This window comes from Panthera onca, chromosome B2 (assembly GCF_046562875.1).
Source record: "Panthera onca isolate mPanOnc1 chromosome B2, mPanOnc1 haplotype 2, whole genome shotgun sequence".
Taxonomy (NCBI): Eukaryota; Metazoa; Chordata; class Mammalia; order Carnivora; family Felidae; genus Panthera; species Panthera onca.
In genome coordinates, this window is record NC_138343.1 from 40,361,514 (window position 1) to 40,375,446 (window position 13,933).

Genomic DNA, 13,933 nt, shown 5'->3' on the forward strand with positions numbered 1-13,933 from the left:
AAAGAAAAGAAAAGAAAAGAAAAGAAAAGAAAAGAAAAGAAAAGAAAAGAAATGCAGAACCTGGGGCCAGGCCTGCTGGATCAGAATCTACATTTAATGAACGTTCCAGACCCCAGGTGATTCGTGTGCACCTTAAAGCTTAAGAGGAACTGCTGCCCTTGTGTTAACAGAAATTCATGGGAGGAAAAAAGAAATGAAGGATAAAAACACAAAAGTGAAAACAGAATTAACAAATAAGAGTGTGAGCAAACATCTGGGAAGAGAACAAAAAGCCAAAAGTTGGCTCTTAGAAAAAAAATAATGCCAGGCGCCTGGCTGGCTCAGTCGGAAAAGCATATGCGACTCTTAACCTCAGGGTTGTGAGTTCAAGCCCCAGGTTGGGTGTAGCGATTACTTAAAAATAAAATCTTCCAAAAAAAAAAAAAAAAGGAAGTTCCAAAACATGGGCACAATTAATTTCAAAAAGAATAAATTGGAAAGGTTAGAAAAGAAACCCAACCCGATATATGAGCCACTGATACACTCTTTAAAGGATTTTAGGCAATCTTAAGCTAATAACTGAAAAGATTAAGATCATGCTGACAAATGTATAAGATACCCAAATTAAAGCAAAAGGAAAGATAAGCAAACTGATCAGAAACCAAAGTTGGGTCACAGAAAGGCAGAAACAACCAAGGGAAAAAGTGCCTGTGCATTTAATGGCTCAGTTGGAAAATCCTTCTGCTATGTAAACATTTTTGATCACTCAAGTAAACAGCTAAAGCATTCATACTTTCCTTTGGACAAATTCAAGCACGCAACTTAAAGCTGAGGCCTTTCAAATTGGACTCCAGTCCCCAGAGGGTACCTCTGACAGGAGCCCATTGCGTATCTTTCAGGCCCATTGTATATATATATATATACGATTCCACCAAAAACATGATAATGTCAAAAAGATGATACCGTTCTCTTTTTCAAAAATGGCATCACCTTGCACGTATCACCCTGCAACTCTCTTTTTTTACTCCACATTACATTTCCAAGGACTATTCTCATCATAAGGGATTTTAACCACTCCTGCAGTGTTTTTCCAACTTTCTGGACTGAGTCCCACAAAATGAAATTATTATATTGTGACTCAGTTCACCCTTGGTGAATAGGTAAAACTGAAACAAAAGCCTCACCAAATATTGGCCCACACTGTGTACAATGCTCTATTTTCTACTGTTTCACATGGTCTCACAACTGCTAAGTTCGTTTACTGGCCCTCTAAGGGTCTGAACAGCCCAAGTTCTATTTAGCCCTCACTAAATAAATAAATATTTATTTATCCATCTTACTGATGGATGTTCACCTTGTTGTCTCCACTTTCCCACAACGACAACAATGTTCAATAAACACTGTGCATGTATGTGAATGTTTCTCTAGGGCAGATACCTAGGAGTGGAACCGCAGGGCCCTGAGATATGGGCATTGATAATTTAGATAAACATCACCAACTGCGTTCCAAAGCAGTTGTACCCACACCCTGGCCAACTCAGTATATTATCAAACACTTTCATCTTTTCCAATCTGATAGAAGAAAAATGTCATTTTACTGTCGTTCTGATTTACAGGTTTAATTACAAGAGTTTCTGCACCTTTTCTTTTTTAAGAGTCATCTACCCTTCGGGGCACCTGGGTGGCTCAGTCAGTTAAGGGTCCGACTCTTGGTTTTGGACCGAAGTTTGTAGATGGAGCCCCGTGTTGGGCTCTGCAATGACAAGAGCCTGCTCGGGATTCTCTCCCTCCTTCTCTCTCTGTCCCTCCTCTCTCTCTCTCTCTCTCTCTCAAAATAAATAAATAATTTTTAAAAAGTGTCACCTACCCTTCTCTTTCTGTGAATTTCTGCTCCTGTCCTTTGCCCATTCAATTAAGTCAGCGGCTCTTCTTTATTTCTAAGAGCTCTTTACATATTAAGAAAACTAGCTCTTTTTATCATATATGTTGCAAACATTTTTTCCCTCAGATTATCAGCTATCTTTTGACTTTGTTTATGAGGTTTTCCTCATGCAAAAATTCTCGTTTTTATTTTGTCAACTTTAGCAATCTTTTATGTCGTCTGGGATGGGTGTCAAACTTGGGAAGGTCTCTACTTCAAGACTATAGAAAGATTCTTCTAGTGCTTTTACACTTTGATTATTAAAATCTCTGACCTATTTTTGATAGACTTACTTTGATCCAAGGCACAAAGTAGGGATTCTACTTTCCGCACTTCCCCCTGCCACAGACAGCTATCTAGATACTACCTTTCCCCATACACCTGAAATGCTCCCTTTATAACAAATCACACACACACACACACACACACACACACACACACACACACCTATTTATTTAGGGGCTCTCTATTCTGTTCCATCGCTTGTTCAGTCTATTGAGTGCCAAGTTATCTTAATTACTGAAGCTTTTAAAATGTTTAATACCCACTGCAGCTAGATCCTTCTCTTTTTCACTGTCATATTTTCATGCATGTTAATTTTTCCATGCAAATTTAGGATAACATTTTCTACTACCAAAATAATCCTATTGGTAATTTTTATTATGATCACATTTTTTAAAAAAAATTTTAACATTTATTTATTTTTGAGAGAGAGAGAGAGAGAGAGAGAGAGAAAGTGGGGGAGGGGCAGAGAGAGAGGGAGACACAGAATCCGAAGCAGGCTCCAGGCTCTGGGCTGTCAGCACAGAGCCCAACGCAGGTCTCGAACTCACAAACCGTCAGATCATGACCTGAGCCGAAGTCAGATGCTTAACCGACTGAGCCACCCAGGTACCCCTATTGTGATCCCATTTTAAATATATAGGAGGAGTGATATTTTTATTATAACCCTGACTCTTTCTATCCAGGACTATAAAAACTTTCTGTTTAAGTATTTTATGTCCCTATGTATAACTGAAGTTACATATAAATATAATTTTTTAACCTTATAACTAGACATTTCATCTCTTTGTTTGCTTACATAAATGGAGATTGTCTTCCGTCACGTTTTGTTGTAGGATATTGTTTTTAAGGGAGAGCTACTGATTTTTGTGCATTAATTATGCACTCAACCTTAACAAATTCTCTAATTGTCTGTAGTCTTGCTTCCTCCTCCTTGTTTTTATACCTCTTATTTCCTTCTCTTATCTGATTTTACCAGCTTATCCTCCCAAAACAAGGTTATATAATTATGGTGCTGTGCATCTATTACCCACCATTTCAATGCTAAACAAAATGTGGCTACCAGTTTGAAAAAGATGTATTTTCTTACAATGAGGAGATAGATACTTAATTACTCCTACATTATAAGTTTTTATTGGAAATAGGTGCTTAATATTTCATAAACCTTCGTGGCATCTTAGACCCTTGAATGTGGCGAATTTTATTCACAGAAATCCTAAAATTAACCCATCCTTGCATTCCTGGTCTGAAACCCACATGCCTATGGAGCTCTTTCAGGGGGCTGCTAGATTCTATTTGCTAATTGATATGAGAATTTCGCATTGATATTCAAAACTGAGACCACCTGGTACTTGTGTGTGCACATACTGTTCTTTTGCCACCTTTTACTACAGTGGGTTCACAAAAGGAATTTCAGCCTTCCTTATTTCTTTGCTCTAGAACCATTTAAACAGCATTGGAATCACCTGCACGTTCAATATTTGAAAAATGTCACCTGTGAAACCCATCTGGTCCTATGACTATTTTAAGGCACAGCTCTTTGATAACTTTCTCTATTTCTTCTATGGTAATTGATCTGTTGAAATTTTATTCTGTTCTCGCGTCAGTTTGTTGTGTGTGTGTTTTTTAAGGATATATACTCTCATATTCCATAAACTGCTTCTAAACATAGAAAAAATCCTACCGCCATCACTGTAAGAAGTAAATATAGCCTCCACCCCAAACCTTAGCACAACAACACCCAAGTGGCCTGGTTCCTAATTTCTGCACCTGTCCTCCTCACCCCTCCTCAACATATCATCTTCTTCACCACTAGATTCATGCAAAAAGAGAATGGACAGGTTTGCAATAAACCATCCAGAAGCACAAGGTACTCACGGCCTACCTCCAGTACCATCAGGGAAAGGCTGTAGACAAAGGGCCCAATCCCCACCTCCCCTCAGTGGAGTCCCTTCCAATCCCTCCTAGGCTTCTTTTCAGAGCCGGCACCCATCCCTACCCCATCTGTGAAGCCAGCAGCCCAGCTAACCACTCCCACCCCCCCCACCCATCCACCAAATCCTCGGCCTCCTGGCAGATAGCATTAGGGAATCCACAGGCGTCCATTCATCGGGCACCTGCTGGATGCCTGGGGCACCTGGCATACAAGGATCCTGCACTCTAAAAGTATGTTTTCTGAGTGAGGGGTTCAGACAAGCCCACAAGTAATAAGGCCAGAATAAGCAGCCCAGAATAACCAAGCACAAAACTGCAGCAGAGCAAACCAAGAGTGCAGAGAACAGAGAAATAACTGGGCCACCAGGAGAAGATTGGGAAGACCCTTCAAACAAGGGGCCCAAAGCCAGGCTCAAGGAGGATCAGCACAGGGCACTGATGGGATTGGGTGGGATGCTGCCTGACCAGGGAAGAGGACAGATAAACCTGGGCCCCGGGGTGCAGGAACCCCAGAGAGAGGTTTAGATATGACACAGCAGGTAACAGGAGGTACCACAGGCTCCTGTGCAGGGGAGTAACAGGAAGAAAGTGGTGTTTGGGTCATCCCCACCCCCCCCCCCACATTCTATGATGCCAGACTTACATTCAAAGAAATGACTAGCTGTGCCAAGAACTTGGTGAGCTGAGGGGGGTGGGAGCACGGGGAGGCGTAAACCACAACCCTATGCTGATGCCACAAGTGACAATGGACATACACAGACGGGGACACACACACACACACACACACACACACACACACACAAGTCCAGGTTCTAATTAAAGACACCAGGCTGGAATCATTCTGTGGCACTAGGGTTTAAACAGTTTACTGCACTACACAATAAAAACCACATTGCCACAAATCTCTAGCCTCAGGGGGCATCTGTGCTAGCCCAGTGCTTCTCAAACGTTATAAGACATCCAGATCACCTGAGAATCTTGTTAAAAATACAGATCCCGATTCTGCAATGGTGGGTTCTGCATGTACATCTAAGAAGCTCCCGGGTGATGCAAGATGACCCTGATCCAGGGACCGTGCTTTGAGTAGCAAAGGGCTAGATGAGAGTGAGGCTCTAGGGGGCTCCCGGGCTGCAGATTATGGGCATTAACCACAGGCAGAGGGAAAGCTGAGAGCTGCCTGGGGTCTACGGCAGAGCACCCAAACTAACCAACTCATTTTCTTTTTGAAAAATTCACCATGGGGGTTCAGTGCCAACAGGGCCTCCTCAAAGCCATTAGTAAGTGGAAACCACCGTGCATTTCACAACTACCATCTAATTACTCTCCCTGTAACCTTCCACAGCAGCCCTAAGCCTGCTCTTTCAAGTGCTGATGCCGCTAATCAAGTCATAAAGCCTTAAAGCTCATATTATTAGCCTTGATAACACAGAGTAAAACAAACACAACAATTGCCTTTCCTCCCAGCTGAGGCCATCAGTCAGGCTACCTGACTGCATCGGCATTACATCCCAGGTCAAGGAAAAAACGCATCTAACCAGTGAGACTCTCCTATCCTGGATGGACCACGCAAGAGAAATTTATCAGCTCCTTTCTGATCCTCTGAGAAGTTTCTGGAAACTGATCACGATCCACCACGATCCGAGCGATTTCTTTACTGTCCCCATCTCCTTGGGTAATCTGAAAGCCTGGAAGAAGCTTCTGCTACTCCCCATCCCTCTGGTGGCATCCCCTCCCCTCGGGTCACCTACTTAGGCACACAGTGACCCACTTCAAATCAACCCCATCACCAACGCAGAGCTCCTCGACACAGATCAATTCTTCAATCAGATGGCCGTGTTTCAACCTGCATGCCTGTGCCACTTGGAGATGAGGGGACTGGTCGATGAACAGAGCAAGAGTAACAGAAACTGTTTAAGGGAGACCTGGCCGCCACCTCCATGTTACCCACAGGATATACACACACATATACAGAACCTCAGCATCCTACTTAGTACTATGGGGATTCAGAAAACGAGAATCCCTGAACTTGAGGAGTTGTTCAAAGAGGAGATATAGTTCTCCATGCTCATGCAGCAACTGTACTGTAAGTTCGCCAATGGCTGGCACCCACCAAGCTGAAGAGTTTCCTATACTTGTGGCCTGAAGTCTACAGACCATGTCTAATGACAACTCCATGAAGACTAGGCCATTGACTCTGGAAGGAAATAAGCCTGAGGACTTGGCTCTGCTTGGGGGTAGTACTTCCACCATGAGTTGACTAAGCAATACATGAAGAACAAGAATTAATGTCCTCCAATGGCCATGGGCAAGTGACTCACCCAAGATTACACTGAGAGTTTTAAAGCTAGGAGTAGAATTCAGGTCCCTGAATTTCCAGACCAAGGCTCTTTCAACTAAATCCCACTCCTTTCACCTCTGCTTTGGAACTCCCCTATGAAATCAGAGTTTGAAGTTAGCCACTTCTTTGCTTTTTACTCCCTCCAACCTCACCCAGTCTCTAAGACACCCTTTCCTGAAGAAGCAACATACTTTAACCCATCTGAAAGCTGGTCCCATTCTGCTCTCCATGGGATGGGTCAAGAGCAAAGCAAATTCACATCCCCTCATTAGTTTCCTTTTCTGTAAAATGAGGAGGTTAGCAGAGATGACTTCTAAGATCCTTTCCAGCTTTAAGTAAAATCAGTGGAAGCTTCACTGTGCAATCAGGAGAAAACAGGGAACCCAAGCCATGGTCCCTGTGTCATTCTGTTTTGTGTGGGGAGCATGGGCTGGTCCAGGCAACTGACAAGAAGCTACAGTTTGCAAAGAACCTGTCCACCAATCTCCTCCCATGGTCCACACACAGCTTCTCCAGCCCACATTAGAAGATGAACGGCCAGCTGCCAGATATCTTCACAAACTTGCCAGGAAGAATTCTTCTTTGAAATATTTTTTTTTACATTTATTTAGTTTTGAGAGACAGAGTGAGACAAAGTGAAAGTGGGGGAGGGGCAGAGAGAGAGAGGGAGACACGGAATCCGAAGCAGGCTCCAGGCTCTGAGCTGTCAGCACAGAGCCCAACGCGGGGCCCAAACCCACAAACCGTGAGATCATGACCTGAGCCAAAGTCGGACGCTTAACCGACTGAGCCACCCAGGCACCCTGCCAGGAAGAATTCTTAATTAAAGTTTGTGTTGCATTGCAGTATTTTCTTTTTAATGACTTTTTAAATTTATAAAACCAATTTGTGCTTATTACAGAAAACCAGAAAACATTTTATTTTTAATAGCTTTTAACATCATAAAATAAATGTACATTCATTACAGAAAAATCAGAAAGCTTGTTAAAAGAAAATCCCACCTGTAAACAAGTCTATACCTAAATTAATTAAATCACATTCCAATCAAGAATCAAAGAAACCTAAGAGTTGGAACTGGTCTTAGATACAGGTTGCATTCTGGGGGCTACGCCACTTAAGGTCTGAGGAAACAGTCAGGGATCCATGGTAATGATCCAATCCAATTCCCCTATCTCCACTGATCCTGACAGGCGGCCTCCCAGCCTCTGCTCGAATACTTCCCCCATTCCAGTCCTTTTCCAAGCTTTGGGGAAGCTCCAAAAATGCTTCTTCCTACAGTAGATGGCAGTCATTATATGCAGAGAAAGACCTGTACCTGGGTTCAATTCCAGACTCAGCCTCTTACATGCTTCATGACCCTGGGAAAGTCACTTCCTTTCTCTGAACTTGACTGCCTCATCTCTAAGATGTGAATAATAATATCTGCTTGAAAGAGTTGTCCTGAGATTTAAGTGGGAAAACGTATGTAAAGCACTTAGCAAAGTGCCTAGCACAGTGTAAGTGCTCCATAAATAGTAAGGACTATTAATAACTTGTAGCTCATGACAAAGGCTTTCACACTTTTCCACCTTACCCCTAAAAAGAAATTATACTTTTGTAAAAAATGTTTATTTATTTTTGAGGGAGGGGATGGGGGGGGGCACAGTGGACAGAGGATCTGAAGCAGGATCTGCACCGACAGCAGCGATCCCGAGGTGGGTCTCGAACTCACAAACGGTGAGATCATGACCTGAGCCACAGTCAGACTCAACCAACTGAGCCACCCAGGTGCCCCCTACTTCATCTTTTTAAATTGTTGGTCTTAATCATTTAATTGAGTGCCCAACCCACTCATGGGTTGCAAATTGCAGTTTGAAAAACACTGACTTACACTAAGACCAAGTATCTCCTCCTGGAGTGTCTACCTCTAGCTTTACTTTCTGGAAGCACACAGAACAACCCTGCCTGTTAACCTTTCAGGCACTTGACACTCCCTGTTCTCTCAAGCAGTCACTGTATGCCATCTGGCTTCCCGATCCCCCTTCGTCCACGTCCCATCCTCTGGACTCCTCTTCCCTCTGCAAGCTTTCCCCTTTAATCCCTGCTGCCCGGGAGGGCCATGCTCATTTAGCAGGTGCTTACGCCACTGTCACCTCGGGTCAGGCAGCCTGACAGGAGCATCTTTTCCAACCATCCCACCAGAGGAGCTATTCATCCCCGGAGGAACACATCTTGGCTTCTTCCAGCCCATCCCCAACTCCGGTACTTTCATACAAAAAGGTGTCCTCTCTACCTACTCCTCTGTCCTTCCACAATGAGATTAGGATGCCTCAGGGCCCATCACTGAGAAAAGCGAAAGCGAGGAAGAGTTTCAATATGCATACCGGAGTCTGAATCTACAACCAGAAAGTGTTCCCTTCTTACTCATCTCTGAATTAGTTCTGCCTGTTAGACCTGGAACCCAACTGAGGCCTCATCACCCAGCCACATCTGTCCCTTCCTGGTGAAGGGGGGCCCTGTGACAAGGAATCTCACAGCTGGCTGCAAACACAGCCCCCTTCAGAGCTGAGATCCACGAGCACCACTTGCACAGGCAGGAAACGGCAGATATCACAGCCACAGTTTCCCATATCCTATCTGCCTTTATGGTCATCAAAAAAAGGCGTTTGTGGTAATAAAAAATAAATAAATAAAATGCACACACATGCACCTAATGTCACTACTCTGACGGGCAACATTTTATAATTTGGGTTTAAAAAAAAAAGGTTTCCAAAACAGTAACAAATTTTAGTCTACTATGCCTTCAAAACACACACTGGCTGCCCCTCACTCCTCTCTCCTCACTGCACTTCAGGTAGATCTCAGATCTTGTGGCAAACACATTCAAGAGAGTCTCCCCCACCCTAGGAACCTTCACGAACCCACCACCCTACATTTATTATTTCGTTAGATATATCTGCATCCCGAAACAATGTATTTTAAAATTTTGTTGACTTTAAAATTTATTCAAAAGAGGGGCACCTGGGTGGCTCAGCCGGTTGGGTGACCGACTTCAGCTCGGTCATGATCTCATGGTCCGTGGGTTTGAGACCCACATCGGGCTCTGTGCTGACAGCTCAGAGCCTGGAGCCTGCTTCAGATTCTGTCTCCCTCTCTCTCTTCTCCTCTCTCCCTTGTGTTCTATCAAAAATAAATCAACATTAAAAAATTGTTTTAAATAGAGTAAAATAAAATTTATTCAAAAGGTATCGTGCTGTATGGGATGTTTGGTGTCTTTTTTTAATTTTTTTTTTTAAGTTTATTTATTCATTTTGAGAGAGCACACGAGCACGAGCTGGGGAGGGGCAGAGAGAGAGGGAGAGAGCGAGAATCTCAAGCAGGTTCTGTGCTGTTGGCACAGAGCCCGACATGGGGCTCAAACTCACAAATCGGGAGATCATGACCTGAGCGTAAGAGTTGGACACTTAACCAACTAACCCACCCAGGTGCTCCTAGAGTCTTTTTCTTTTTTAATGTTTATTTTTCAGAGAGAGAGAGACAGAGTGCGAGTTGGGAAGGTGCAGAGAGAAAGGGAGACACTGGATCCAGGCTCCAGGCTCTGAGCTGTCAGCACAGAGCCCGACGCGGGGCTTGAACTCAAGGACCATGAATGAGATCATGACCTAAGCCAAAGTTGGACGCTTAACCGACTGAGCCACCCAGGCGCCCCCAGAGTCTTTTTTTTTTTTCAAACTTCAACCTCAGATGACTAAGATTCACTCGTGTCGTACAAAGATGCTGTTCGTTTATGTCGCCACTGCATGACAACCCATCATAGGACCACAAACTCCTTTTCCAGCTGATGAGCATTTGAATTTCGAGGGTCTTTTTTGGCTAGTATCAACAGCGCTACCAGGAACATTCTTAGTCCACGTCTCCTGGTGCTCGCATGATTATTACACACCTAGGGGAGACACGTCAGGCCACACGGTCTGTACACATACAACTTCACAGGACAGTCCCAAACTATTTTCCAAAGTGGCTGCATCGGCTCACGCTCCGACCACCAGTGCACAGGAGGCCCCAGAGCTCTATGTTCTCTCCAGGGCTTGCCACTGCACCACTCCTGAGCGTTTGCCCATCAAGTGGGGATAAAATGGAATCTCATTGTGAGTTGTATTCCCCGCTTACTAATGAAATTAAGTGCCTCATAAAAAGCGAGAATGATCCTCTCCCAACCAACCTAAAGCCCTGTGCTTTTCTTTCACGGCTCTTATCACAGCCTATAATTAAACATTTGTGGGATTATTTGATTAAAGCCCATCGCCATGCCCGCTTTCTTCACCACAGCGCACTGTACAACAGTGGGGCCTCTGTGTATGGGCCGAATGAATGAATGCATGAACAGCTGAGTAACTGGGACTATCCAGTTGATCGTCAGGCTCCAATCTGATTTTATTAAAAGCCTGGGCTCGCGAGTCGGGGTCTGACCTCCCCAGCTGAGTTATCAAGGGGGTGGGGGTAGAAGTGATGAGGTGGGAGGGAAGGGAGGAGAAATCCAGTCTTGGTCCAGCATCATTCGCAGTACCTCCTCAATAATGATAATAAATAAAACTACGACTACTGCTGTGAATTGCAACCCTAACGTGAGCCACTCACTTCACGCCAAACAACACCAGCCATCCTTTCTTTCTTTACATAGCATGCTCACACGCCAAGCACCATGGTTACATGCTTACTGGAGTATTCCTCTGATCCTCACATCTCTATGGAATGGATATTATAGCCCCATTTTATAGCAAAGAAAACTGAGGCTCAGAAAGGCTAAGAAGTGCCCAGCCACAGGACATAAACAGGGGCAAATGAAGAGTCAGAGGCAAATCAAGGACGGTCTGGCCCCAGAACCCATGCCCTTTCCAGACACCTGTTGCCACCCTTGCCCCCTGGGCTTTTTGTCTTCTCTGCACAGAGCTCCTCTGCCTCCACAACTGCCCCCACAAAGCTATACCGATTCCAAGTTCTGTTCCCCCCGCACACAAATGCTTTCCCTGCAGTGGGGGTGCAGTGCTTGAGTAAAAGATCACCCTGCTATATCCATCATTTCCCTGACAGCACACTTACCTGGCAGGTCCCTGGCTACAAGATGCTTAGCGTCACCCAGCAGGCTGGCATGAGGACATCATCCATAGCCGAGTCTCCCAGAGTTCTCCCAAGTCAACACTTCCCACCAGCCGGGGCTCTGCAGAAACTAGCTCCTTCTCAACTTGGAAAGGGTTTTTACTGCAACTGGAAACAAACACCTCACAAATACCTACTATACCCAGGCACATGGCATGCCTTAACTCAGCAAGAAATACTATGTAGCCACTACAATTATACAATCCCAGCCCGATCCATGGAAATATGCATGTGAAATTATGTTAAGTGAAAAAAAGGCAACTCAAAAATAGTATCTACATGCCAAATTAAGTACACGCAGTACCCTCAGACACAGGAGGGCAATATAAATAGAACTGAGTGTTCACTAGAACCGTTTTTCAGTAAAGTTACTTAGGTTTCCATTGCCCCCTGAAAGCTACTTGCCAACTCTTTATAACAGGTGTGGTTTCAAAGCAAGCTACTAACAGTAGCAAAGAATTATCCCCAGCAAAAATGAAAGTTCCCTGAGGGTCATGATCATGTCTGTTTTGTTCATGGCTGCATCTTTAGTGAAGGGGTCAGATGAGGGGTCAGTAAATGGCCTGCTGCTAAATCCCACCACCTGGTTTTGTAAATTAAGTCTGATAGGAACACAGTCACCCATCCATTTACATGTGGTCTATGGTTGCTTTTATGCTACAATGGCAAGGCTGTGTACTTAGTACAGGGGACAGAGACATGGTCCACAGAGCTGAAAATATTTACTCCTTGACCTTCTATAGAAAGCTTGCCAGTCCTTGATTTAATGCCTACCCTGGTGTCTACATATAGTGAAGATTCAATATTTGTTGAATTAATGATTTCAAATAAGTCCAAATCAAGCTCATAGATGAGAACAAAGACCTTATTTACCCAGGGCACATAATATCAGATGCCAACAAATGGAAAACATACTTTTGTTTCTTAACATTTATTTTTGAGAGACAGAGACAGAGCGTGTGTGTGCGCGCGCGCGTGCGCATGAGCGGCGGGGAGGGGCAGAGAGAGAGGGAGACACAGAACCTGAAGCAGGCTCCAGGCTCTGAGCTGTCAGCACAGAGCCGATGTGGGGCTTGAACCCACAAACCGTGAGATCGTGACCTGAGCTGAAGCTGCATGCTTAACCAACTGAACCACCCAGGTACCCAGAAAATGTACTCTTCAATATTTAAATCAAAACGGGGCTGCTGACACCCTCAGTAGGTGGTATATGCCTTGAGCAGTTTCTTCCACAGTGGAGACGGATTACACCAAACCATGTACACAGCAGAGCTACAGCGAAGGACAGCCGCTAAGGGCTTGGCAGGCCATCTGAGGCCAGAAGTAGGAGTCAAGTCTGGGTAACTAGTCAAGATGCTGTAATAATCCCCGTGCGGGGCTCAAAGAAGGATTTTGACCTCCTTAATCTTCTATTTGAAACAGCTAAGCTACAGAACCAACGAGGGTGAAATCATCTCATTTACTTCCTATGTAACTTCTGGTCGGGACAATGCATCAGTAAACAACTGTAGGCACAATTATTTTCCCCTTAATTTATCAGTACATCTGCATTATAATGCAACCGCGTATTTTTAGGTCTGCAGACTTGATTATTCAGAGGCTGATACTTCGGCTGGTGGCTTTTTGAAGCTTGTTATGGCCCCAGTGCAGAAGACAGGAGAAAGGAAATGAAAGGAGGTGAAACTCACATCAGTGGGTGTTAGTATTTTATTAGCAGATGAAATGCCAAGATTGGGGTGGAGGGGGTAGTAGAGGGTGAAACCCCAGGTCTCCAGAGCCGAAGCTCTCCCCGGGCCTCCTTTATCAGATCCCCACATCTTAACTTCCATCACTGCATGCTGACAACCTATTAATAATTGTTATACGGGCCCATCCCTATGATGATCCAAGAGCATTACAGTTAACCCTTGAGCAACACAGGTTTGAACTGTGCAGGTCTGCTTACGCACAGATGTTTTCTGATAAATACGGTACAGGCCTATAAATGGATGTTCTCTTTATGATTTTCTTCACAACATTTTCTTTCCTCTAGCTTACTTTATTCTAAGAATACAGTATACAATACATAGAACATTCAAAATATGTGTTAACTGTTTACGTTATTGGTAAAGCTTCCTGACAACAGCAGGCTATAAGAGTTAAGTTTTGGGGGAGCCAAAAGTTACACACAGATTTTCGACTGCCCCTAAACACCCCCCCCCGCCCCCCACTGTTCAAGGGTCAACTAACCATATTCTCTGAGCTCCCTTCCTTTGTTCATAGGAGAAAAAACAAAAGTCAAAAGGGGATTCAGGGTTGAGGCTCTCAAACAAAGCCTGGGCCTGCTGAAGTCGGGAGGACAC

The 13,933-nt window shown here is 44.3% G+C and overlaps 1 protein-coding gene across 14 annotated transcripts in view; it reads right to left on the bottom strand.

Moving 5' to 3' along the window:
* The window catches only part of TRERF1 (transcriptional regulating factor 1), a 227,860-nt gene that overhangs the window by 170,280 nt on the left and 43,647 nt on the right, over positions 1-13,933 (bottom strand). The window contains exon 1 of one of the 14 annotated variants that reach the window (XM_060614376.3): positions 11,535-12,509. The exons of the other annotated variants lie outside the window; for them this stretch is intronic. The gene's annotated coding sequence lies outside the window, so the exon portion shown is untranslated. Of the gene's footprint in view, positions 1-11,534; positions 12,510-13,933 lie in introns of those variants that run through there. 14 annotated transcript variants of the gene reach the window in all.